The sequence below is a fragment of the Porites lutea genome, chromosome 9 (assembly GCF_958299795.1).
Source record: "Porites lutea chromosome 9, jaPorLute2.1, whole genome shotgun sequence".
NCBI lineage: Eukaryota > Metazoa > Cnidaria > Anthozoa > Scleractinia > Poritidae > Porites > Porites lutea.
The window spans coordinates 30,333,672-30,358,554 of record NC_133209.1 but is presented as its reverse complement, the minus strand read 5'-3'; the positions used below and the strand labels follow the sequence as shown (position 1 = coordinate 30,358,554).

Below are 24,883 nucleotides of genomic sequence, written 5' to 3'. Positions count from 1 at the left end.
GGTTTTTCACATTTGTCTTTTCAGTGAAATGTATGATTTCTGTGATTTTGATATTGGTTGTAGCAGTATATTAACAAATTTTGTCAAGCACAGAACAAGGTAGCCTGTATTTCATCCGATTACTTCGAGTCGTTATTACTCCCTCAGTAACGTCTGAATCGACCGGCCGTTAATGCCGTCCAGTGACGTCACTACGCCTTGACCTTTGCTTTAATTCATGCAAAAAGTAAAACTCGATTTTCAAGTGGCAACCAGAGAAATATCGTTTGGAAATGTCTGCATGATACAGAATTGCTTTATTTTTTTCGATCGTAATTCATGTTTAACGTTCAAACTACCAACTGCATGCAGTACAACTCTGAACCGGTTGTACTGAATTCTATAATCAAACTCGGTCGCAATCACGCAATGAAATAAACACAAACACGAAACACTTAGTTCAAAAACACAATGATTTGCTTTATAATTGAAAAGAAGCTATCTGGTCCTTAGCGAAGAAAAAAAACAAGGAAACAAGAGAGAAAAGCTAACAGAATCATTGCACTTGACGGTGAAAATAGCAAGAAGATTATAACATTGATCTCAGAAAACTTCGCGTAAACAAAATCACCGGCCGCCGAAACGACAAAGCGGCTCTAAATGAAAAACCTACCGACTCTCCTCAATGATTCTTCATTCGCAGTTCAATTTAGCTTTTCAGTTTCGTAGGCAAGGGCAATTTTGCTGTTTAAGATAAAGATTAAGCTTATCGAAATGTTTGAACTACACGAAAGAATGCCAGGGATGAGATCCGCTGAAAATCAAGCGACAATCCCGCTAAAATTTTTCATAATTATACATAATTATGCGAATGTTTAGACAATCAACCAATCAAAATCACTACCCGGTTTTCGGGTAGTGAGTGACGTCACTGGACGGCATTAACGGCCCGTCGATTCAGACGTTGTTGAGAGGAGAAAACGACTCGAAGCAATCGGATGAATTTCAGGCTAAGAACAAGGTTTTATTGGATTATTAAGAGGAAACCAAACATCCATGTTTTAACTAGGGGGTGGGTCATGCAATTTCCAACCTTGCTTTAGGGGTGGGTCAAACATTTTTGTGCCGAAGGGAGGGGGTGGGTCATGTGTTTTTTATCAACCACATTTCCAAAAAGCTCCGGCCCACCCCCCCCCTCCCTATACTTTTTGACCAGTCCCTAAATAAGCACTTTGCATGATTTTAGCTACAAGGTTTACTTTTATTGTTGAAAGAAGTTGAAAAACATTGTATTTTCACCCAAAATTGGCCTAACCACCTGCTACTTATGACATCATATCTCGTAACCATAGCAACTGACCATCAGTAAACTTGTCTCAAAATGTGCGCAAGGGATGAACGAACTGCTACTGAAAACGTCAGGTACTGATGTTTTATCCTCTAGAAAAAAAAAACTCAGAAAAACCTTAAGGGGTGGGGGGAACGGTGGCATCCACCCCCCTTGTACGTCCGAGGGCTAATAATATTAATTTATATATTATACAATATAATTAATCAAGAATAAATTCAAACCGTTTTTCAGAGTGCTTCTATGAAGAATTTCATTCTGCACTTAACTGTTGATAAATTTGTAGTATATCAAGTTCATTGGTTCAAGAAAGTGAACGGAGCTTCTCCGTTTGGTTAGCCTAGATTTATAAAATTAATAACAAAATCTTACCAACAGTCACAAAAGACAACAGCAGAAGAGGAGCAAGAATCAATCCACTCTGAGCCATTATTTCACTGAGTGTAGTGGGAACCCTGGGGAAAAACAACCTCGCGGTGAGCTATGTTTTCACACTGAATTCATTCTCTCTTGGTTTTCAAACATGAATTAATCAGAGTGTCATTCTAAAGTCACTCCAAACTGCAAAGGTAAACTTGTTTATTGTTGATAAGCTTGTTGGCAATAAATTAAACCTCAACTGTGAAAGTAAAAACCTTAGCTTTGAATTACTTTGCTAAGCTTTTGCAAATTATTCTCGTTTGACAGCAGTGAATCGTTAAGCACGCAACAGGCGAGCACCATGCGAACATGAAAGAGCCTCTTTTTGTCTTCTTCTTGATCAAGGAGGAGAAAATGAGTCTTTGCCTGAATCGCGTCAAACCTTAGACGGTTACCGTAGCCGAAAATCTGGACTAGGCAATCTTGTTTGCTCTCGTCAAACCGGTTTTTCGAGTGCGAACATCTGATACATGACCCCGCTGTACCATGTGCACGGCTATCAGGCCTGGCTTCGAAAAGGTATCCTAGCAACATGCACGCACTTATTTAGCGAATAAAAGTTTTTGGCCGGTATTTTTAAATGATGCTAATTCTCCGATCGGCTTTTATCGATAAACTTTTACTGACTTTTAAGTAGTTCAAAAATGAGTTGGTTTGCACAATCCTGACGATTCATGATCACTAGTTGTTTGTAGACTTGCAAGAGTTAAAAACTGGAAGCAGTGCTTTTTATTTGCTGGAGCTCCAAAGAAACTCTGAATAAAACATGCTTGCATAATCAACGTCAGGATTAAAGGGATTAATCATGAGATAGTGACACAGTTGAAGTTCATGAAGTTATCCCTTGCATACTAAAATTGGTATTCAGTGAGTTGTAAAGAACAGAAATGGTTCTTAGCCGATTGTTTAGTCAATAAAATCATAGTAAATTAGCCAATGAAAAGCCTCTCAAACTTTGATTTTCGAGCTTTGTGAAGAGATGTGCACTAAGACGCTTCACTGATGTATTTAGTACACAACAAGCCGCAAAATATCACTCAGAAATCAGGGAGTAAAAATGCAGAAGTAAAAAATGCAATTATGATGAAACTATTTACGCTCGTGTTTCCGGCCCTCAAAGAGGACGAGGATTTTTTTCACGTTTTGTCTCGAACAAATAGCTAAAAGCAGATTCATCCATTGATTTCGGCTTGAATACTAGGCCTGATATCGGCCCCCATTCAGGGATATCGCAGGTGTTAGTTGCGTCAAGTGAAAAAAGTATTCTCTGATGATGTTAACAGAATCTCCGCGATAGTGCCCCTTTAACAACTGATTTAGTGATAAATTTCCAATGAAAGTGCCCCTTTCTGAATAAACAAACAGGAAACTTACGAACTGAGTAAGACAGGAAAACTTCTTCAGCTGCAAGTCAGATCAGACTCACGGCCAGCGCCTACTTGCAAATAAACATCTTTCAGAAGATACGCGCGTATGTATTTGGCTTTTTTATGTATAAGAATGCTAATCCTTTATAGTTCACCGTTCGTCGCTATTGGCTGTTTGATAAGAAACTATAATAAGTGGATTATTGCTTCATCAAATGAACTAATTAAAACTTCTTTACAAACATTATAACTTCTTTGCAAACAACTTCTAGTGATAGACCGACTTCATTATATAAAATGCTTTTGTTTCCCCACAAAATGCTCCTCCTAAATTCTCCATTTTTCCCACTAAAATGCACGGTGGCCTCTGACTAAAATAATGTTCATCATAACGGGAGAGGCTTTTCTTCAAATCAATTCTATTAAATTTAAACGTTTTAGAGACAAGTTTAAGGCTGACAAAAATTTGTAAGTGGTATAATTATCCTGGGTGGAATTTTGCCCGTTATGTTTTGGAAATAATGCACTCAGATAATGTTGCTTAATCTCGATAAGTTAAGCAAACTGTGCGTTCGGAGATTTGGAACTTCTAGATGTGGATGTACTTGCCACAGTATATTAGCCTGCTCACGAGGACAATTGCAAGATTAAGTACTGGGATTAATTGAAGTTTAATAACTTCAATTAATCCCCGTACTTAATCCCGCAATTGTCCTCGTGAACGGGCTAATATAATGTGTAATTTTGACTTCTTCACGCTTTACCTTCACCTACCTTTCTTGTATTTGTATTTTATACACGAGTTATTATTCGGTTATTATTTGGTTTGTTTAGCTCATTTTCCGTTTCAAATATTGTTATTAGAAACTTCTGTCAGTAAACTGGAGTTCATGAAAAGAGTAGCTGTGAAATGTCGGCTAAATTTATTCAGAGCGTAATCTACTGAGTGCTTCACTGATCTTATTGTTTCGGCTGGGTTCTACCATGCACGTAAATGACCTAGAGATATGTACTTTCCTTCCCTCAGTTTGCAAAAAACTTTTAGCTCTTTGATTTTGACATTTTGGTGGCAAACTAAGGCCACACAATCTGTGTGTCTGTAGTCGATTGTTATTTTGACTTGCGGCAGGTGAAAAAAGTATTCTCTGATAATGTTAACAGAATTGCTGCGAAAGTACCCCTTTAACAACTGATTTAGTGATAAATTTCCAATGAAAGTGCCCCTTTCTGAGTTAAGCGAATAATTCATCTTTTGAGAAAATCGTGTTATTGTATCTGCCCTAGATCTTGATCGGAAAGTACATCCGTGAATTTCTGTTGGTAGCAACATTCCAAATGGATTAAAAGATTGAGCGACCGGGATAAAGACTACTGACAATTAAGTGAATAAACAAACAGAAAACTTACGAATTGAGTAAGACAGGAAAATCTCTTCAGCTGCAAATCAGATCAGACTCACGGCCAGCGCCTACTTGCAAATAAACATCTTTCAGAAGATACGCGCGTATGTATTTGGCTCTTTTATGTATAAGAATGCTAAAATCCTTTTAGTTCACTGTTATTTTTCTGGTAAGAACGTCGCTATTGGCTGGTTTGGTAAGAAACTATAATAAGTGGATTATTGCTTCATCAAATGAACTAATTATAATTTCTTTAATTTGCAGACAACTTCTAGTGGTAGACCGACTTAATTATTATGCTTTTGTTTCCCCACAAAATGCTCCTCCTAAATTCTCCATTTTTCCCACTAAAATGCACGGTCGCCTCCGACTAAAATAATGCTCATCATAACAGGAGAGGCTTTTCTTCAAATCAATTCTATTAAATTAAAACGTTTCACGGACAAGTTTAAGGCTGACAAAAATGTGTAAGTGGTATAATTATCCTGGGTGGAATTTTGCCCGTTATGTTTTGGAAATATTGCAGATAATGTTGCTTACGAGTCTCGAGCGATAAGTTAAGCGAAGGGTGCGTTTGGAGATTTGGAACTTCTACATGTGGATGTAATTTCCACTGTATATTGGCCCGTTCACGAGGACAATTGCAGGATTAAGTACCGGGTTTAATTGAAGTTACACTTCGATCATGTGCTGAAAGCTCATTATGATGAGAGAATTGAGAAATGATTCGGCAAGGTCAGTTTTAAGAGTATCGATTTCATTGATTACGCTAGTCAGTAATTTATCAGATTCATAACACTGAACTGTACTTCACTTTCAGGTTTGGTGGAGAAAACGATGCGATGTTCGCGAAAATGTTCACTTTTCCTAAACGATTAGAGACAATAACGGATACCAAATTAAAAGGACTGAATTAATGCAAACCATTGTTCGGTTAGCGGTTCGTTTGGGCCCACGCATTTTCAAAACCCAAACGTTCAGAAATTTGTAATCAGGTTTAATCTTTATAACCTGGATTTTTTTTCTGGTTTCCTCAAGTCTGTTTTGACTATAAGTCAGTATGACTCGCTTGACCAGTGTATGCTCGCAGCAGAAATTAAATTCACTTCGCGAAGAGAATACACCCTAATATTATTCGCACCGTTCAAATAAATATAACAAATGAAATCTCCCTTCTGGCCGGTACGTTCAAATAGTGCCATTGATCTCTTTCACTAATAAACCTTTCTTGAATTTAGGTCTGTCGTCTGTTTTGTTAAGAAAATTAATGACTAGATTAGTGCTTGTTTCGCGGATTCCCAATAGGGTTCTTCAATCCCGCATCCCGACCCAAATTTTGGGGCAGTCCCGTACTGATCCCGATAGATATTTTCGACATCCCGCATTCCATACATATCCCGAATCGCGCCCCCTGCGTATAAAAGGACCTTTGCCCTGGGCGAGCCGCCACTCATTTGAATCGAGACACCGAACTGTCAACATCAAACAACGCGCGACCACAGCTTTTCAAGTAGCAAGACACACTACACTGTTGGCCGTAGCCCTGCTCGGGTGACAATTTCCCACGGGCGTAGAGGGAGGCTGAGTTTTCGGTGTTGAATTCACTTATGTCCAGGATCGATCTTGTTAGCAAAAATTTGCTAGCAAATTGCTTTCGCAATTGTCGCAAAAGAAATAATTGAGAAAATATTATGTCAGAAAATGACTTACAAATATCGCAAAAATCGCAAAAATAACAAATCTAACAAAAATCAAGACTAAGAAAAAAAAGAAGCCAAGAAGGACCCCGAAATGTCCGCAAATATCGCAAAAGTAACAAGGATCTTTCTTGCTAGGTGAAAACACCGGTGACAAACATCGCAAAAGTCGCAAAAATAACAAATCTAACAAGAAATCAAGACTTGGAAACAGAAGAAGCCAAGAAGGGCCCTGTAATGTCCGCAAATATCGCAAAAATCGCAAAAGTAACAAGGATTTTTCATGTTACCTAAAAACACCCAAGAAGGGCCCCGAAATGTCCGCAAATATCGCAAAAGTAACAAGGATCTTTCTTGCTAGGTGAAAACACCGGTGACAAACAAAAGTAACAAGGATCTTTCTTGCTAGGTGAAAACACCGGTGACAAACATCGCAAAAGTCGCAAAAATAACAAATCTAACAAGAAATCAAGACTTGGAAACAGAAGAAGCCAAGAAGGGCCCTGTAATGTCCGCAAATATCGCAAAAATCGCAAAAGTAACAAGGATTTTTCATGTTACCTAAAAACACCCAAGAAGGGCCCCGAAATGTGCCAAAAACACCCGTGACAAATATCGCAAAAATAACAAATCTAACAAGAATCAAGACTTGGAAACAGAAGAAGCCAAGAAGGACCCCGAAATGTCCGCAAATATCGCAAAAATCGCAAAAGTAACAAGGATTTTTCATGTTCCCTAAAAACACCCATGAAGGGCCCCGAAATGTCCGCAAATATCGCAAAAATCGCAAAAGTAACAAGGATTTTTTTTTTTTGCTAGGTAAAAACACCCGTGACAAATATCGCAAAAATAACAAATCTAACAAGAATCAAGACTTGGAAACAGAAGAAGCCAAGAAGGGCCCTGAAATGTCCGCAAATATCGCAAAAATCGCAAAAGTAACAAGGATTTTTCCCGCTAGCTTAACACACCCGTGACAAATATCGCAAAAATAACAAATGTAATAAAATTCCAGACTTAGAAAAAAAAGGAAGGCAAGAAGGACCCCGAAATTACTGACAGTAGCAAAATACTGTCATATCAATCTGTGTATGCTTCGTTCTTCCATCAACATACAGCTATAACGCATAAAAAGGAGTGCCGCGCACAGAAGGGGGCAAATTTTAAGCAATAAAAGGGGGTGGCTTCTTTTCTTTCTAAGTCAGGAATTTTGTTACATTTGTTATTTTTGCGATTTTTGCGATATTTGTCATGGGTGTGTTTAGCTAGCAAGAAAAATCCTTGTTATATTTGCGATTTTTGCGATATTTGCGGACATTTCGGGGCCCCTCTTGGCTTCTTTGCTTTCTAAGTCAGCAATTTTGTTACATTTGTTATTTCTGCGATTTTTGCGATATTTGTCATGGGTGTGTTTAGCTAGCAAGAAAAATCCTTGTTATATTTGCGATTTTTGCGATATCTGCGGACATTTCGGGGCCCCTCTTGACTTCGTTGCTTTCTAAGTCAGGAATTTTGTTACATTTGTTATTTCTGCGATTTTTGCGATATTTGTCATGGGTGTTTTTAGCTAGCAAGAAAAATCCTTGTTATATTTGCGATATTTGCGGACATTTCGGGGCCTTCCTTGGCTTCTTCTTTTTCTAAGTCTTGATTCTTGTTAGATTTGTTACTTTTGCGATTTTTGCGATATTTGTCATGGGTGTTTTTAGCTAGCAAGAAAAATCCTTGTTATATTTGCGAGTTTTGCGATATTTGCGGACATTTCGGGGCCCTTCTTGGCTTCTTCTTTTTCTAAGTCTTGATTCTTGTTAGATTTGTTATTTTTGCGATATTTGTCATGGGTGTTTTTAGCTAGCAAGAAAAATCCTTGTTATATTTGCGATTTTTGCGATATTTGCGGACATTTCGGGGCCTTCCTTGGCTTCTTCTTTTTCTAAGTCTTGATTCTTGTTAGATTTGTTACTTTTGCGATTTTTGCGATATTTGTCATGGGTGTTTTTAGCTAGCAAGAAAAATCCTTGTTATATTTGCGATTTTTGCGATATTTGCGGACATTTCGGGGCCCTTCTTGGCTTCTTCTTTTTCTAAGTCTTGATTCTTGTTAGATTTGTTATTTTTGCGATATTCGGTCATGGGCGTTTGTAGCTAGCAAGAAAAATCCTTGTTATATTTGCGATTTTTGCGGAGATTTCGGGGCCCCTCTTGGCTTCTTTGCTTTCTAAGTCAGCAATTTTGTTACATTTGTTATTTCTGCGATTTTTGCGATATTTGTCATGGGTGTTTTTACCTAGCAAGAAAAATCCTTGTTATATTTGCGATTTTTGCGATATTTGCGGACATTTCGGGGCCTTCCTTGGCTTCTTCTTTTTCTAACTCTAGAATCTTGTTAGATTTGTTACTTTTGCGATATTTGCGATATTTGTCATGGGTGTTTTTAGCTAGCAAGAAAAATCCTTGTTATATTTGCGATTTTTGCGATATTTGCGGACATTTCGGGGCCCTTCTTGGCTTCTTCTTTTTCTAAGTCTAGAATCTTGTTAGATTTGTTACTTTTGCGATTTTTGCGATATTTGTCATGGGTGTTTTTAGCTAGCAAGAAAAATCCTTGTTATATTTGCGATTTTTGCGATATTTGCGGACATTTCGGGGCCCTCCTTGGCTTCTTCTTTTTCTAAGTCTTGATTCTTGTTAGATTTGTTATTTTTGCGATTTTTGCGATATTCGGTCATGGGCGTTTGTAGCTAGCAAGAAAAATCCTTGTTATATTTGCGAGTTTTGCGATATTTGCGGACATTTCGGGGCCCCTCTTGGCTTGTTTGCTTTCTAAGTCAGCAATTTTGTTACATTTGTTATTTCTGCGATTTTTGCGATATTTGTCATGGGTGTTTTTACCTAGCAAGAAAAATCCTTGTTATATTTGCGATTTTTGCGATATTTGCGGACATTTCGGGGCCTTCCTTGGCTTCTTCTTTTTCTAAGTTTAGAATCTTGTTAGATTTGTTACTTTTGCGATTTCTGCGATATTTGTTATGGGTGTTTTTAGCTAGCAAGAAAAATCCTTGTTATATTTGCGATTTTTGCGATATTTGCGGACATTTCGGGGCCCTCCTTGGCTTCTTCTTTTTCTAAGTCTTGATTCTTGTTAGATTTGTTATTTTTGCGATTTTTGCGATATTCGGTCATGGGCGTTTGTAGCTAGCAAGAAAAATCCTTGTTATATTTGCGATTTTTGCGATATTTGCGGAGATTTCGGGGCCCCTCTTGGCTTGTTTGCTTTCTAAGTCAGCAATTTTGTTACATTTGTTATTTCTGCGATTTTTGCGATATTTGTCATGGGTGTTTTTACCTAGCAAGAAAAATCCTTGTTATATTTGCGATTTTTGCGATATTTGCGGACATTTCGGGGCCTTCCTTGGCTTCTTCTTTTTCTAAGTTTAGAATCTTGTTAGATTTGTTACTTTTGCGATTTCTGCGATATTTGTTATGGGTGTTTTTAGCTAGCAAGAAAAATCCTTGTTATATTTGCGATTTTTGCGATATTTGCGGACATTTCGGGGCCCTCCTTGGCTTCTTCTTTTTCTAAGTCTTGATTCTTGTTAGATTTGTTATTTTTGCGATTTTTGCGATATTCGGTCATGGGCGTTTGTAGCTAGCAAGAAAAATCCTTGTTATATTTGCGATTTTTGCGATATTTGCGGAGATTTCGGGGCCCCTCTTGGCTTGTTTGCTTTCTAAGTCAGCAATTTTGTTACATTTGTTATTTCTGCGATTTTTGCGATATTTGTCATGGGTGTTTTTACCTAGCAAGAAAAATCCTTGTTATATTTGCGATTTTTGCGATATTTGCGGACATTTCGGGGCCTTCCTTGGCTTCTTCTTTTTCTAAGTTTAGAATCTTGTTAGATTTGTTACTTTTGCGATTTCTGCGATATTTGTTATGGGTGTTTTTAGCTAGCAAGAAAAATCCTTGTTATATTTGCGATTTTTGCGATATTTGCGGACATTTCGGGGCCCTCCTTGGCTTCTTCTTTTTCTAAGTCTTGATTCTTGTTAGATTTGTTATTTTTGCGATTTTTGCGATATTCGGTCATGGGCGTTTGTAGCTAGCAAGAAAAATCCTTGTTATATTTGCGAGTTTTGCGATATTTGCGGACATTTCGGGGCCCCTCTTGGCTTCTTTGCTTTCTAAGTCAGCAATTTTGTTACATTTGTTATTTCTGCGATTTTTGCGATATTTGTCATGGGTGTTTTTAGCTAGCAAGAAAAATCCTTGTTATATTTGCGATTTTTGCGATATTTGCGGACATTTCGGGGCCCTCCTTGGCTTCTTCTTTTTCTAAGTCTTGATTCTTGTTAGATTTGTTATTTTTGCGATTTTTGCGATATTCGGTCATGGGCGTTTGTAGCTAGCAAGAAAAATCCTTGTTATATTTGCGAGTTTTGCGATATTTGCGGACATTTCGGGGCCCCTCTTGGCTTCTTTGCTTTCTAAGTCAGCAATTTTGTTACATTTGTTATTTCTGCGATTTTTGCGATATTTGTCATGGGTGTTTTTAGCTAGCAAGAAAAATCCTTGTTATATTTGCGATTTTTGCGATATTTGCGGACATTTCGGGGCCCTTCTTGGCTTCTTCTTTTTCTAAGTCTAGAATCTTGTTAGATTTGTTACTTTTGCGATTTTTGCGATATTTGTCATGGGTGTTTTTAGCTAGCAAGAAAAATCCTTGTTATATTTGCGATTTTTGCGATATTTGCGGACATTTCGGGGCCCTCCTTGGCTTCTTCTTTTTCTAAGTCTTGATTCTTGTTAGATTTGTTATTTTTGCGATTTTTGCGATATTCGGTCATGGGCGTTTGTAGCTAGCAAGAAAAATCCTTGTTATATTTGCGAGTTTTGCGATATTTGCGGACATTTCGGGGCCCCTCTTGGCTTCTTTGCTTTCTAAGTCAGCAATTTTGTTACATTTGTTATTTCTGCGATTTTTGCGATATTTGTCATGGGTGTTTTTAGCTAGCAAGAAAAATCCTTGTTATATTTGCGATTTTTGCGATATTTGCGGACATTTCGGGGCCCTTCTTGGCTTCTTCTTTTTCTAAGTCTAGAATCTTGTTAGATTTGTTACTTTTGCGATTTTTGCGATATTTGTCATGGGTGTTTTTAGCTAGCAAGAAAAATCCTTGTTATATTTGCGATTTTTGCGATATTTGCGGACATTTCGGGGCCCTCCTTGGCTTCTTCTTTTTCTAAGTCTTGATTCTTGTTAGATTTGTTATTTTTGCGATTTTTGCGATATTCGGTCATGGGCGTTTGTAGCTAGCAAGAAAAATCCTTGTTATATTTGCGAGTTTTGCGATATTTGCGGACATTTCGGGGCCCCTCTTGGCTTCTTTGCTTTCTAAGTCAGCAATTTTGTTACATTTGTTATTTCTGCGATTTTTGCGATATTTGTCATGGGTGTTTTTACCTAGCAAGAAAAATCCTTGTTATATTTGCGATTTTTGCGATATTTGCGGACATTTCGGGGCCTTCCTTGGCTTCTTCTTTTTCTAAGTCTTGATTCTTGTTAGATTTGTTACTTTTGCGATTTTTGCGATATTTGTCATGGGTGTTTTTAGCTAGCAAGAAAAATCCTTGTTATATTTGCGATTTTTGCGATATTTGCGGACATTTCGGGGCCCTTCTTGGCTTCTTCTTTTTCTAAGTCTTGATTCTTGTTAGATTTGTTACTTTTGCGATTTTTGCGATATTTGTCATGGGTGTTTTTAGCTAGCAAGAAAAATCCTTGTTATATTTGCGATTTTTGCGATATTTGCGGACATTTCGGGGCCTTCCTTGGCTTCTTCTTTTTCTAAGTCTTGATTCTTGTTAGATTTGTTACTTTTGCGATTTTTGCGATATTTGTCATGGGTGTTTTTAGCTAGCAAGAAAAATCCTTGTTATATTTGCGATTTTTGCGATATTTGCGGACATTTCGGGGCCCTTCTTGGCTTCTTCTTTTTCTAAGTCTTGATTCTTGTTAGATTTGTTATTTTTGCGATATTCGGTCATGGGCGTTTGTAGCTAGCAAGAAAAATCCTTGTTATATTTGCGAGTTTTGCGATATTTGCGGACATTTCGGGGCCCCTCTTGGCTTCTTTGCTTTCTAAGTCAGCAATTTTGTTACATTTGTTATTTCTGCGATTTTTGCGATATTTGTCAAGGGTGGTTTTACCTAGCAAGAAAAATCCTTGTTATATTTGCGATTTTTGCGATATTTGCGGACATTTCGGGGCCTTCCTTGGCTTCTTTGCTTTCTAAGTCAGCAATTTTGTTACATTTGTTATTTCTGCGATTTTTGCGATATTTGTCATGGGTGTTTTTACCTAGCAAGAAAAATCCTTGTTATATTTGCGATTTTTGCGATATTTGCGGACATTTCGGGACCTTCCTTGGCTTCCTCTTTTTCTAAGTTTAGAATCTTGTTAGATTTGTTACTTTTGCGATTTCTGCGATATTTGTCATGGGTGTTTTTAGCTAGCAAGAAAAATCCTTGTTATATCTGCGATTTTTGCGATATTTGCGGACATTTCGGGGCCCTCCTAGGCTTCTTCTTTTTCTAAGTCTTGATTCTTGTTAGATTTGTTATTTTTGCGATTTTTGCGATATTCGGTCATGGGCGTTTGTAGCTAGCAAGAAAAATCCTTGTTATATTTGCGATTTTTGCGATATTTGCGGACATTTCGGGGCCTTCCTTGGCTTCTTCTTTTTCTAAGTCTAGAATCTTGTTAGATTTGTTACTTTTGCGATTTTTGCGATATTTGTCATGGGTGTTTTTAGCTAGCAAGAAAAATCCTTGTTATATTTGCGATTTTTGAGATATTTGCGGACATTTCGGGGCCCCTCCTGGCTTCTTTGCTTTCTAAGTCAGGAATTTTGTTACATTTGTTATTTTTGCGATTTTTGCGATATTTGTCATGGGCGTTTGTAGCTAGCAAGAAAAATCCTTGTTATATTTGCGATTTTTGCGATATTTGCGGACATTTCGGGGCCTTCCCTTGCTTCTTCTTTTTCTAAGTCTAGAATCTTGTTAGATTTGTTACTTTTGCGATATTTGCGATATTTGTCATGGGTGTTTTTACCTAGCAAGAAAAATCCTTGTTATATTTGCGAGTTTTGCGATATTTGCGGACATTTCGGGGCCCTTCTTGGCTTCTTCTTTTTCTAAGTCTTGATTCTTGTTAGATTCGTTATTTTTGCGATATTCGGTCATGGGCGTTTGTAGCTAGCAAGAAAAATCCTTGTTATATTTGCGATTTTTGCGATATTTGCGGACATTTCGGGGCCCCTCTTGGCTTCTTTGCTTTCTAAGTCAGCAATTTTGTTACATTTGTTATTTCTGCGATTTTTGCGATATTTGTCGTGGGTGTGTTTAGCTAGCAAGAAAAATCCTTGTTATATTTGCGATTTTTGCGATATTTGCGGACATTTCGGGGCCCTCCTTGGCTTCTTCTTTTTTAAGTCTTGATTCTTGTTAGATTTGTTATTTTTGCGATTTTTGCGATATTTGTTGTGGGTGTTTGTAGCTAGCAAGAAAAATCCTTGTTATATTTGCGATTTTTGCGATATTTGCGGAGATTTCGGGGCCCCTCTTGGCTTCTTTGCTTTCTAAGTCAGCAATTTTGTTACATTTGTTATTTCTGCGATTTTTGCGATATTTGTCATGGGTGTTTTTAGCTAGCAAGAAAAATCCTTGTTATATTTGCGATTTTTGCGATATTTGCGGACATTTCGGGGCCCTCCTTGGCTTCTTTTTTTTCTAAGTCTTGATTCTTGTTAGATTTGTTATTTTTGCGATTTTTGCGATATTCGGTCATGGGCGTTTGTAGCTAGCAAGAAAAATCCTTGTTATATTTGCGAGTTTTGCGATATTTGCGGACATTTCGGGGCCCCTCTTGGCTTCTTTGCTTTCTAAGTCAGCAATTTTGTTACATTTGTTATTTCTGCGATTTTTGCGATATTTGTCATGGGTGTTTTTAGCTAGCAAGAAAAATCCTTGTTATATTTGCGATTTTTGCGATATTTGCGGACATTTCGGGGCCCTTCTTGGCTTCTTCTTTTTCTAAGTCTAGAATCTTGTTAGATTTGTTACTTTTGCGATTTTTGCGATATTTGTCATGGGTGTTTTTAGCTAGCAAGAAAAATCCTTGTTATATTTGCGATTTTTGCGATATTTGCGGACATTTCGGGGCCCTCCTTGGCTTCTTCTTTTTCTAAGTCTTGATTCTTGTTAGATTTGTTATTTTTGCGATTTTTGCGATATTCGGTCATGGGCGTTTGTAGCTAGCAAGAAAAATCCTTGTTATATTTGCGAGTTTTGCGATATTTGCGGACATTTCGGGGCCCCTCTTGGCTTCTTTGCTTTCTAAGTCAGCAATTTTGTTACATTTGTTATTTCTGCGATTTTTGCGATATTTGTCATGGGTGTTTTTACCTAGCAAGAAAAATCCTTGTTATATTTGCGATTTTTGCGATATTTGCGGACATTTCGGGGCCTTCCTTGGCTTCTTCTTTTTCTAAGTCTTGATTCTTGTTAGATTTGTTACTTTTGCGATTTTTGCGATATTTGTCATGGGTGTTTTTAGCTAGCAAGAAAAATCCTTGTTATATTTGCGATTTTTGCGATATTTGCGGACATTTCGGGGCCCTTCTTGGCTTCTTCTTTTTCTAAGTCTTGATTCTTGTTAGATTTGTTATTTTTGCGATATTCGGTCATGGGCGTTTGTAGCTAGCAAGAAAAATCCTTGTTATATTTGCGATTTTTGCGATATTTGCGGACATTTCGGGGCCCCTCTTGGCTTCTTTGCTTTCTAAGTCAGCAATTTTGTTACATTTGTTATTTCTGCGATTTTTGCGATATTTGTCAAGGGTGGTTTTACCTAGCAAGAAAAATCCTTGTTATATTTGCGATTTTTGCGATATTTGCGGACATTTCGGGGCCTTCCTTGGCTTCTTTGCTTTCTAAGTCAGCAATTTTGTTACATTTGTTATTTCTGCGATTTTTGCGATATTTGTCATGGGTGTTTTTACCTAGCAAGAAAAATCCTTGTTATATTTGCGATTTTTGCGATATTTGCGGACATTTCGGGACCTTCCTTGGCTTCCTCTTTTTCTAAGTTTAGAATCTTGTTAGATTTGTTACTTTTGCGATTTCTGCGATATTTGTCATGGGTGTTTTTAGCTAGCAAGAAAAATCCTTGTTATATCTGCGATTTTTGCGATATTTGCGGACATTTCGGGGCCCTCCTAGGCTTCTTCTTTTTCTAAGTCTTGATTCTTGTTAGATTTGTTATTTTTGCGATTTTTGCGATATTCGGTCATGGGCGTTTGTAGCTAGCAAGAAAAATCCTTGTTATATTTGCGATTTTTGCGATATTTGCGGACATTTCGGGGCCTTCCTTGGCTTCTTCTTTTTCTAAGTCTAGAATCTTGTTAGATTTGTTACTTTTGCGATTTTTGCGATATTTGTCATGGGTGTTTTTAGCTAGCAAGAAAAATCCTTGTTATATTTGCGATTTTTGAGATATTTGCGGACATTTCGGGGCCCCTCTTGGCTTCTTTGCTTTCTAAGTCAGGAATTTTGTTACATTTGTTATTTTTGCGATTTTTGCGATATTTGTCATGGGCGTTTGTAGCTAGCAAGAAAAATCCTTGTTATATTTGCGATTTTTGCGATATTTGCGGACATTTCGGGGCCTTCCCTTGCTTCTTCTTTTTCTAAGTCTAGAATCTTGTTAGATTTGTTACTTTTGCGATATTTGCGATATTTGTCATGGGTGTTTTTACCTAGCAAGAAAAATCCTTGTTATATTTGCGAGTTTTGCGATATTTGCGGACATTTCGGGGCCCTTCTTGGCTTCTTCTTTTTCTAAGTCTTGATTCTTGTTAGATTCGTTATTTTTGCGATATTCGGTCATGGGCGTTTGTAGCTAGCAAGAAAAATCCTTGTTATATTTGCGATTTTTGCGATATTTGCGGACATTTCGGGGCCCCTCTTGGCTTCTTTGCTTTCTAAGTCAGCAATTTTGTTACATTTGTTATTTCTGCGATTTTTGCGATATTTGTCGTGGGTGTGTTTAGCTAGCAAGAAAAATCCTTGTTATATTTGCGATTTTTGCGATATTTGCGGACATTTCGGGGCCCTCCTTGGCTTCTTCTTTTTTAAGTCTTGATTCTTGTTAGATTTGTTATTTTTGCGATTTTTGCGATATTTGTTGTGGGTGTTTGTAGCTAGCAAGAAAAATCCTTGTTATATTTGCGATTTTTGCGATATTTGCGGAGATTTCGGGGCCCCTCTTGGCTTCTTTGCTTTCTAAGTCAGGAATTTTGTTACATTTGTTATTTTTGCGATTTTTGCGATATTTGTCATGGGCGTTTGTAGCTAGCAAGAAAAATTCTTGTTATATTTGCGATTTTTGCGATATTTGCGGACATTTCGGGGCCCCTCTTTGGTTCTTTACTTTCTAAGTCAGGAATTTTGTTACATTTGTTATTTCTGCGATTTTTGCGATATTTGTCATTGGTGTGTTTCGCTGGCAAGAAAAATCCTTGTTATATTTGCGATTTTTGCGATATTTGCGGACATTTCGGGGCCCTCCTTGGCTTCTTCTTTTTCTAAGTCTTGTCTCTTGTTAGATTTGTTATTTTTGCGATTTTTGCGATATTTGTCATGGGTGTTTGTAGCTAGGAAGAAAAATCCTTGTTATATTTGCGATTTTTGCGATATTTGGGGACATTTCGGGGCCCTTCTTTGGCGTCTTTTTTTTCTAAGTCTTGATTCTTGTTAGATTTGTTATTCTTGCGATTTTTGCGATATTTGTTAGTGATTTTCTGACATAATTTTTTCTTAATTATTTCTTTTGCGACAATTGCGAAAAACATTTGCTAGCAAATTTTTGCTAACAAGATCGATCCTGGACATATCTCGTTGAATTAAGAAGTCAGCGGTAGTTTGGGAAAATGAAGAGAGACTTCCGGTTAAATGATCGAGCTTCTTGTCGGGACGTTTCCGGTCGACTTTTTGACCTTTTTTATGTCACATTTTCGCAATCTGGCGGGAAAACAAGACGGGCGAGATCAAGGTTTTCAAGCGCCAATTATGAAGTCCTCCGTGGACGAAGTAAGGAAAAAAGAGATTGTATTCCCCGAAAGGTAAGTGAAATGATGAGTTTTAAATGGCATTCTAAGAGAACGTAAATGTAATTATCTTCATGTTTTCATATCCTTCGTAAACTGTCTCCATACCAAATTATTGTGTTTATTTGCTTGAAGTGGCTCCTTGATTGTCTCTTAATTTGCACATACAGCTCAGCCCATTTTTGAACACAACAGAGGATATATCCCCATTACTTTCTTTGGAGTTCCCTTTACAGTAGAAAGCTCTGAATCCAGACATTGCATTCATGGATCGTTAAAGGTAATAGTAAATTAAAAACGTCAGTTTCTATTATATTTTGTTTATCAGCATTTTTGGAAGTTGGTCAGGATTATTTATTTGTTCTCATTTTTATGCAAGGGGCCGACCACTTAACTCTTGAGGGGGGGAGGGGGTGGGTGATTTTGAAAAAAAAAAATTCTGCAAGCGCTTGTCGGGAGAAAAAAATTGCATGCAGCAAAAATGTAATAGAAAGCTTGTGGGAAAAGAAGGGAAAAAATATCCTGCCCACCAGATTGCTAGAAAAAAAAATTCTTGATGAGCAGAAATCAACCACCCCCACCCCCTCACCCTCAAGAGTGAAATGGTCGGTCCCTAAGTGAAGAGCGTAAAATCGCACAGAAAGTTAAGTTTGCTCGTATTGCTCATGATTGGGAGTTAAACATAAAAGTCTCCGGATCTTGAAAGTGGCAGGGGGTGTTGGAAAAATAAAGTTTGTGGTGTTTTGTTTAACAATTTGTTGAATTGATTGTTACTGATTTTAAAGTAGAAACCTAAGGTAAAACTGACATGATTTTCCATCGATGCAAATTATTATCTACATCATCAACATATACTTCCAGCTATATTAAGTCCGTAAAAATCGCTAGGACATCACACCAACCAATATGTGGTGCTCCAAAATTTGCCTTATTTAACAGTCTCATCAAAGCACAACAAAAGTAACAAAATATGCGACAGCAGCCAAGACTAAAACACTGATAGGATTTCGTCTTTGATGTTCTTTGATATGATTTATTATTGCAAGCACTCTCTAGCCGAAGCATCCCTTCCAAGAACTAAAACATTTAAAAGTGCTCCGAATTTCGAATTAGCCCCGCCTCCCTTCCCCCTGATTCGACAATGTCGAAACTAAAGCGCCGATTGGTTGACCTGGTTTGTACTATGCTTCAATTGCAGGACTCTAGGGGTGGGTCTAAAAAAAAAGATCCTCAATGTAAGCCTACAGACCACGATGAAGCCTCTAAAACTTATTTAAAGTTCCAAGGGACAAGAAAATTAGATTGCCCAGCCCAGATCCAGGTGAGGGGGATAAAGATCTTTCCCGACTACGAGGTGAAGGAGGGTAACTGTCAAACAGCTAATAGTCTTAAATTGGCCAAGAAAACAGTTCTTGATCGATTGAAGAATGACATGTCCAGCGCCATGACGATAAACACAGTAATGCACTACCACCTCAAGATCCCCTTGTCTACCGAACACCAAGGGCACCCTATTGGAGCTTCCGCTAGCATCAACCATTGCGTGGATCGTAGAATTATCAACAAAATTTACGACCTCGTTGGCAAAGGTGTAACTCGCCCGGACGAAGTAAGAAGATGCCTTGAAGAGTATGTGGAGAGAGAAATGTTTGCCACACTCCCACCTCAAGAGCGCCCTAAGAAAAGTAATCGGAAGTACTATCCTACAAGGCAAGATTTGAGAAATCACATCACTAAAGCCATTGCTGCGTCCAAGTACTGCAAGGATGATCAAGAGTCTCTGCGCCAGAAGGTACTCGAGTGGCAGACAGCAGGCACAGGCAAATTTCTGTACAGGCCAAAGGGCAGAGAAGCTGACAACAGTACTGGCAAAGAATCTCCGTGCACTGAAAAGTTTCTTTTTGTGCACCAGGAAGTCTGGCAGCAAAGACTTCTTAGGAGGTATGGATCAGAGCTGGTTCTCCTTGACGCAAACTACAAGACCACCAAGTATGCGCTGCCTTTATTTTTTCTTTGCGTCCATACCAATGTCGGTTACAAAGTCGTATCAGAGTTCATATGTGAGAATGAAGATGCTGACTCCATAGCTGAGGCGTTGAGTGTGATTAAAGGTTGGAATGATTGGTGGATGCCCTCTTTCTTTATGGTGGATTATTCGACAGCAGAAATAAACGCCATCGAAAAAGAATTTCCCAACGTATCTGTGTATATTTGTGATTTCCTCAGAATTCAGGCGTGGAATAGATGGGTCCGTTCCGGCAAAAATGGACTTGATTCACAACAACAAGAAATCCTCATTGCACTTTTGCAACGCGTGGCTACTGCGCGCGAAGCGAGTGCTCATAAAACTGCAGTGGCAAAGTTACGAAACGCTGCCCTCTACAAGACCAACAAACACGTGCAAGAGTACGTAGAAAATGTGTGGATGTCTTGTGTAGAACGTTGGGCTAAAGCTTTTCGAACGCAACAGGTGCTCAACATAGTGAACACCAACAACGGGGTGGAAGCACAAAACAAGCATTTTAAATACGATTATCTGCCCAGATCTGTCGATAAATCTGTATTTGGTATTGCTGTTCTTTTGGTGGAATCATTTATACCAGATAGTTACCAGCATTACCTGGACACAAACTTCAAGCTGAGCAGTCGATACAGAAAGTTTAAAGACAACATACCGTGTTATCTACGAAACCGTCCAGCTCATTTCATTAAGCACTGTATTCGCAGCAAGTTCCAGGCAGACGAGTTTTGAGAGAGCGATGTTGATTGTGTAGATTTGGTGCAGGGCGAATTCAGGGTCAGAAGCTCCGGTGATGTGAATATAGAGTACATCGTTCAACTAGAAACCCCGAGTTGCACCTGCGAGGCATGGTTGAAGACCCACTTTCCATGCAAGCATTTCTTCGCTGTTTTCAATGCATACGAGGAGTGGGATTTTCCTCGCCTGCCATGCACCTACCTTAACAATGTTTTCATCACACTTGACAACACTGGGTTTGAGGAGAGAGGGGAAGATTTTCGGCAACAATTTGAAGACGAAGTAGACTCAATGGATATAGATGAAGCAGAGACCGAAGATGATTCCACCTCTCAGGATCATGATGTGCCAAGCACAGATAGCCCATGCGACTACAAAAATATCTCTGATGGTTTTTCAAGTGAACGAAGTGATTGTAAGTCGAATCGTGAGACCAATAGAAATATCAATTCAGACCCGTCAGTGGCAAAATTGCGCACTCAGGTACGAGAAACGGCAGGCCTTGTCCGTAATGCCACCTACCATGTGACCAATATTGCTTGCCTTAAGGAAGCGATGGAGGCTCTGAAGAAAATACATCGATCTCTCATGTGCAACAGCCTCAGAGAAGGAGGTCTTCCTATACGAAGCAGTCCAGCAAAGAAGCGCCTAAAGGTAACAAGCTTGGACTATCACAAAGTATTCCACAAGAAATTACCTCTCCGTAGAAAAAGAAAAATACGTGTAAAATCCAAAAAAAACCCGAAGGCCGAGAACATACCTGTGGTAGACCTTACTTGCACCTCACCTTTGCCGCCAGAAGACCAGGTAGGAATTTACGCTGGCACACATGTAGACTACACACCAGGCTCTCTACAAAGTACCAAATTCCCTCTTAATTTTTTCTCCCGCTGTCCTTTACTTTCACAGATAGTTATTGAAGAGGGTATAGACCTTGAGGTTTTACCACCCAGTGAGGAGGAACAAGGATTCGGCGAAGACTGTTCACAGACCAGTGTAGACCATAGTTCGTGCCCCAAGACTACAGTGGGACCAGATGAAAATACTGTCGACAGGTGAAGTTATTTTTAACAAGTGCGAAAAATCTTCTCTCCGAAAACGTCATACAGGTTATCAATTTCATTAATAAGAAATATTTTCTATCCTAAAAAAGGCCAACATGGGAAGAGCGAAAGTGCACTCCTGCTGAAAGAGTAAGAAGAGCGACTGAGGATGGCACGCAGTTTGTCGATGCTATGTTGGAGTTTGGGCCCGTGAAAATCACATTGGGTGACCTGTGGACCTGCATTCCCCCTGCTGAAATAAGAGCGGCAGAATCTGCGAAATTGAAGGATGCAGGATCTTTCTCGGATGGGTGGTTGCATGATAGCGTAAGTAGTGATTGATCACCCATTTCTGTCTGTTAATTTGATTAAGGTGTGGAACTCTTCTTATCATTTCTGTATTGTTTGTTGGCATTATATCGTTTATTAAGGCTGTCATTGTCATTATTATTGTTACTAAATTACATTCGTGTTGTGTGAACTATCGAGATGCATAATTACAAACAAAGAAAAATATCACTTTCCAGCTGCAATGACTAATTATTCATTGATGTAAATTTTTGAATTATACTCTGTAGGTAATAGACGGGTATCTTTGGTGTCTGCAGAGAGACAATCCCACGGTTCTAGCCAGTCAGTCATACGTATCAGAGCTCGTAAAATGTGGAAGCAGCACCCGTCGTACCTGGGGAGGTGTAAAATTTTCACACATCAGACTTATTTTGCAGCCCGTAAATTTTCCTGGAAACCACTGGACATTATTTGTGAGTCAATATCACGCAAACTTTGTGCAGTATAAGATACGAGCATAGAATGAGTGTCAGTGATAACACGTAACTCTGTTTTGGTCATATCTTGTTTTCACTTATCCTTTAGGCTATAGACAAGGACTCCAGAAAAAGACTTTACTTTGATCCGTTTGAAGGGAAAAGTGCTGCACCAGTTACATGTAGTCCTGGTCTTAGGAGACATTTAGAGGATCTCAGGTTTGCTTGAGAGATACTTTGGGAAACATGTTCATTCAGTTATAAAGAGCAAAACTGTAAGCAAAACGGTATGAGAATGAGACTCAATAATACAACGTACGTGTTTTTCAGTGTCCTTGTTGATGTGAAAACAGGGTGGAAGGTTGGTAACTGGCCCTTAATTCAGCCTCGACACTGCCAACAGAGGGATGGTTACAACTGCGGAGTTTTTGTGTGCCTTGTAAGTTTCTCTGTTAATTTTGTTTAATTTTAATAATGGGAAAGTGAAAAGAAAAGAACGCAAGATAATTTATCTATTTACTTTCTCTAGTTTTCACGATGTCTTGTTCAAGGGCTTGACTTCACGTCTCAGTTTAATATGCAAACGGAACGCAGAAGACTTCTTTCAACGCTGTTTGGTTCTTGCTACGATGACATACAGAAGTAAGCTCACTTCCTTTTTCTAACAACGACAACAACCCACAGTATACCAAAGCAGGGGCGGTTCCAGGACTTTTATTTTTGAGGGGGTGCACTCGTCTCTTGCTCTACTTCAACACCAATAAACCACATAGTTTTTTTATTGCAGAATACCAGTCGTATTAGAAAACTGCAGATCGTCCTGGGGGGGGGGGGGGGGGGTGGCGCACCCCCTGCACCCTCCCCCTAGATCCGCCCCTGCAAAGGGCGTGTGAATTGAGGCTGAAAAGCAGAAAATAAAATGCAACGAAAATCGTAAATGTTAAGTTGTTGAATATAAATTGCCTGTTCTTATGCCAGAATTTAACAACGATGGACTATCGTTTCCTATTTTTTAGAGGTCGCAACATTGCAGTTTGTAAGATCTGTAAACAGGATGACAACGAGGACTGGTTGGGCTGTGATCGCTGTGGACAATTCTTCCATGCCAGCTGTCTGGGAGTGGACTTTGCCACCACACTCTGTCAAACCTTTTACTGCACTTCATCATAGCTTTCAGTCTGTAGCCTTCAACTTTTGCATAACCCAGTGCAAGTTAGTCTAAGCAAACCGCTTGGAACAATGTACGAAAAACGAATCCAGTGTTCTGACTGCGATCTATTTTCCAAATTACCGTGGTTCTTTTCTTATTTGTTTGGTTTTTTTTAAGGGGTGTTTTATCCCTCTTTACAAGCCCTAATATGTATGTAACAAAATCATTCGCAATACCATGAACGAGCGACTAATGAGAAAACGTATTAATATCAATAAGTATCGAGATTATTGTGCAAAACAAACATACACAAAACAGGGGAGAATTGTTACTTAGTGCATACGTTCATGTCTGCGGTAACACCGGCTTTTAATACATATTTGTAATAAATCGCCATTAAAGTTCAAAACTGAAAATAACAAATACTGTAGCTTCGGGCTGAATCAGAAATATTTATAGCTGGTGTTGTAGTTTCACTGCACACAGCGTAAAACTAAATCAATGCAACTCTCATGGGGGGCACTCCGGATTTCAAGTCCCGATTCAAGTGATGGGCGCTGGTCGTATCGGATATTTTTGATTACAAGAGAATGCGTGACAAATACAATGATCCTAATAACTTCAATACCAAAATAGAATCTACAAACCACTGTTATTACTGTTATTTCTTTTCGGTAAATACCGGGTTATGGCATAGATTCGCGATTCGGAATTCGCGGCTACGTTAAAAGAGAACAAAGAAAAATGCTTTTTTAGTTTTTAGAGACATCGCGATTGCGGTGAAACTAAGTGAGAGTGAATCGTGAATAAAACTAGTTTCATCCATCTACTGTACATGTGACTTGTGGACAACACTGGGAGGCAAAACATTCCCCATAATCGGAGCATTTTTGGGGGGGGTTTTGAATTCTGGCCCCATTCATTCATCCCCGTCACTTGGAATCAATACAATATATATTCCCATACATCAAGCACCTACCACAGCTAGCTGTGACATTAATAAGGTCAAAAAGTCGACCGGAAGCGTCCCGACAAGAAGCTCGATCATTTAACCGGAAGTCTCTCTTCATTTTCCCAAACTACCGCTGACTTCTTAATTGAACACCGAAAACTCAGCCTCCCTCTACGCCCGTGGGAAATTGTCACCCGCCCTGCTCAGGCTGGAAATAAAGATTAACTAAATCATTTAATTTCTCTCATTTAAGTCTGTAATTAAACAAAGATGATCGGCTTTAGTCAGTTGTCTTCGCCTAAACGACTTCGGGTGAGTGGATTTTTCATACATTTTTGTTGCGTTGGTGTCAAAATTTGTGTCTTTTTTACCCCATCGCCCGGCAAGCAAGCGCACAGAATCAACGTAGGTTCTGTTTTAATTTGTTCTTTCTACAGATTACCGTCGAGATAAAAGAAGAGGATAGGGAAAGTTTTCTGGAACTTCTTCACAATGCTACGCCGGCTTGCGAAGTGGTTTCCAAACGGTTAGTGCGGTAAAAGATCGCTTCTAAAATTTAATTTTCTATAATCACTACTATGTCATTCTAGTGCAATTAGTTTTTGGTATTTAACTTTTTCCTTCTATTTAAATATAATTTTATAGAGAACATTCTTTAAAAAACTAAGATTTCAGATTCAAAACAAGACATGATTTAGAGAAGATTTCGAATCGCGCGCGCAATTCCTTTATCTTTTACCCGCGGAGTGTAGAAGAAATTTGATTCCTGTCTGGGTTACGTGAAGATTTAGGTCAAGACCTTCCCACACGCAATATAATAATCGTAAAG

The 24,883-nt window shown here is 38.7% G+C and overlaps 1 pseudogene; it reads left to right on the top strand.

The window, feature by feature from the left end:
• The first annotated feature begins 2,217 nt into the window (after positions 1–2,217).
• On the top strand, positions 2,218–23,175 carry LOC140949169 (uncharacterized; annotated as a pseudogene).
• Positions 23,176–24,883: the final 1,708 nt, after the last annotated feature.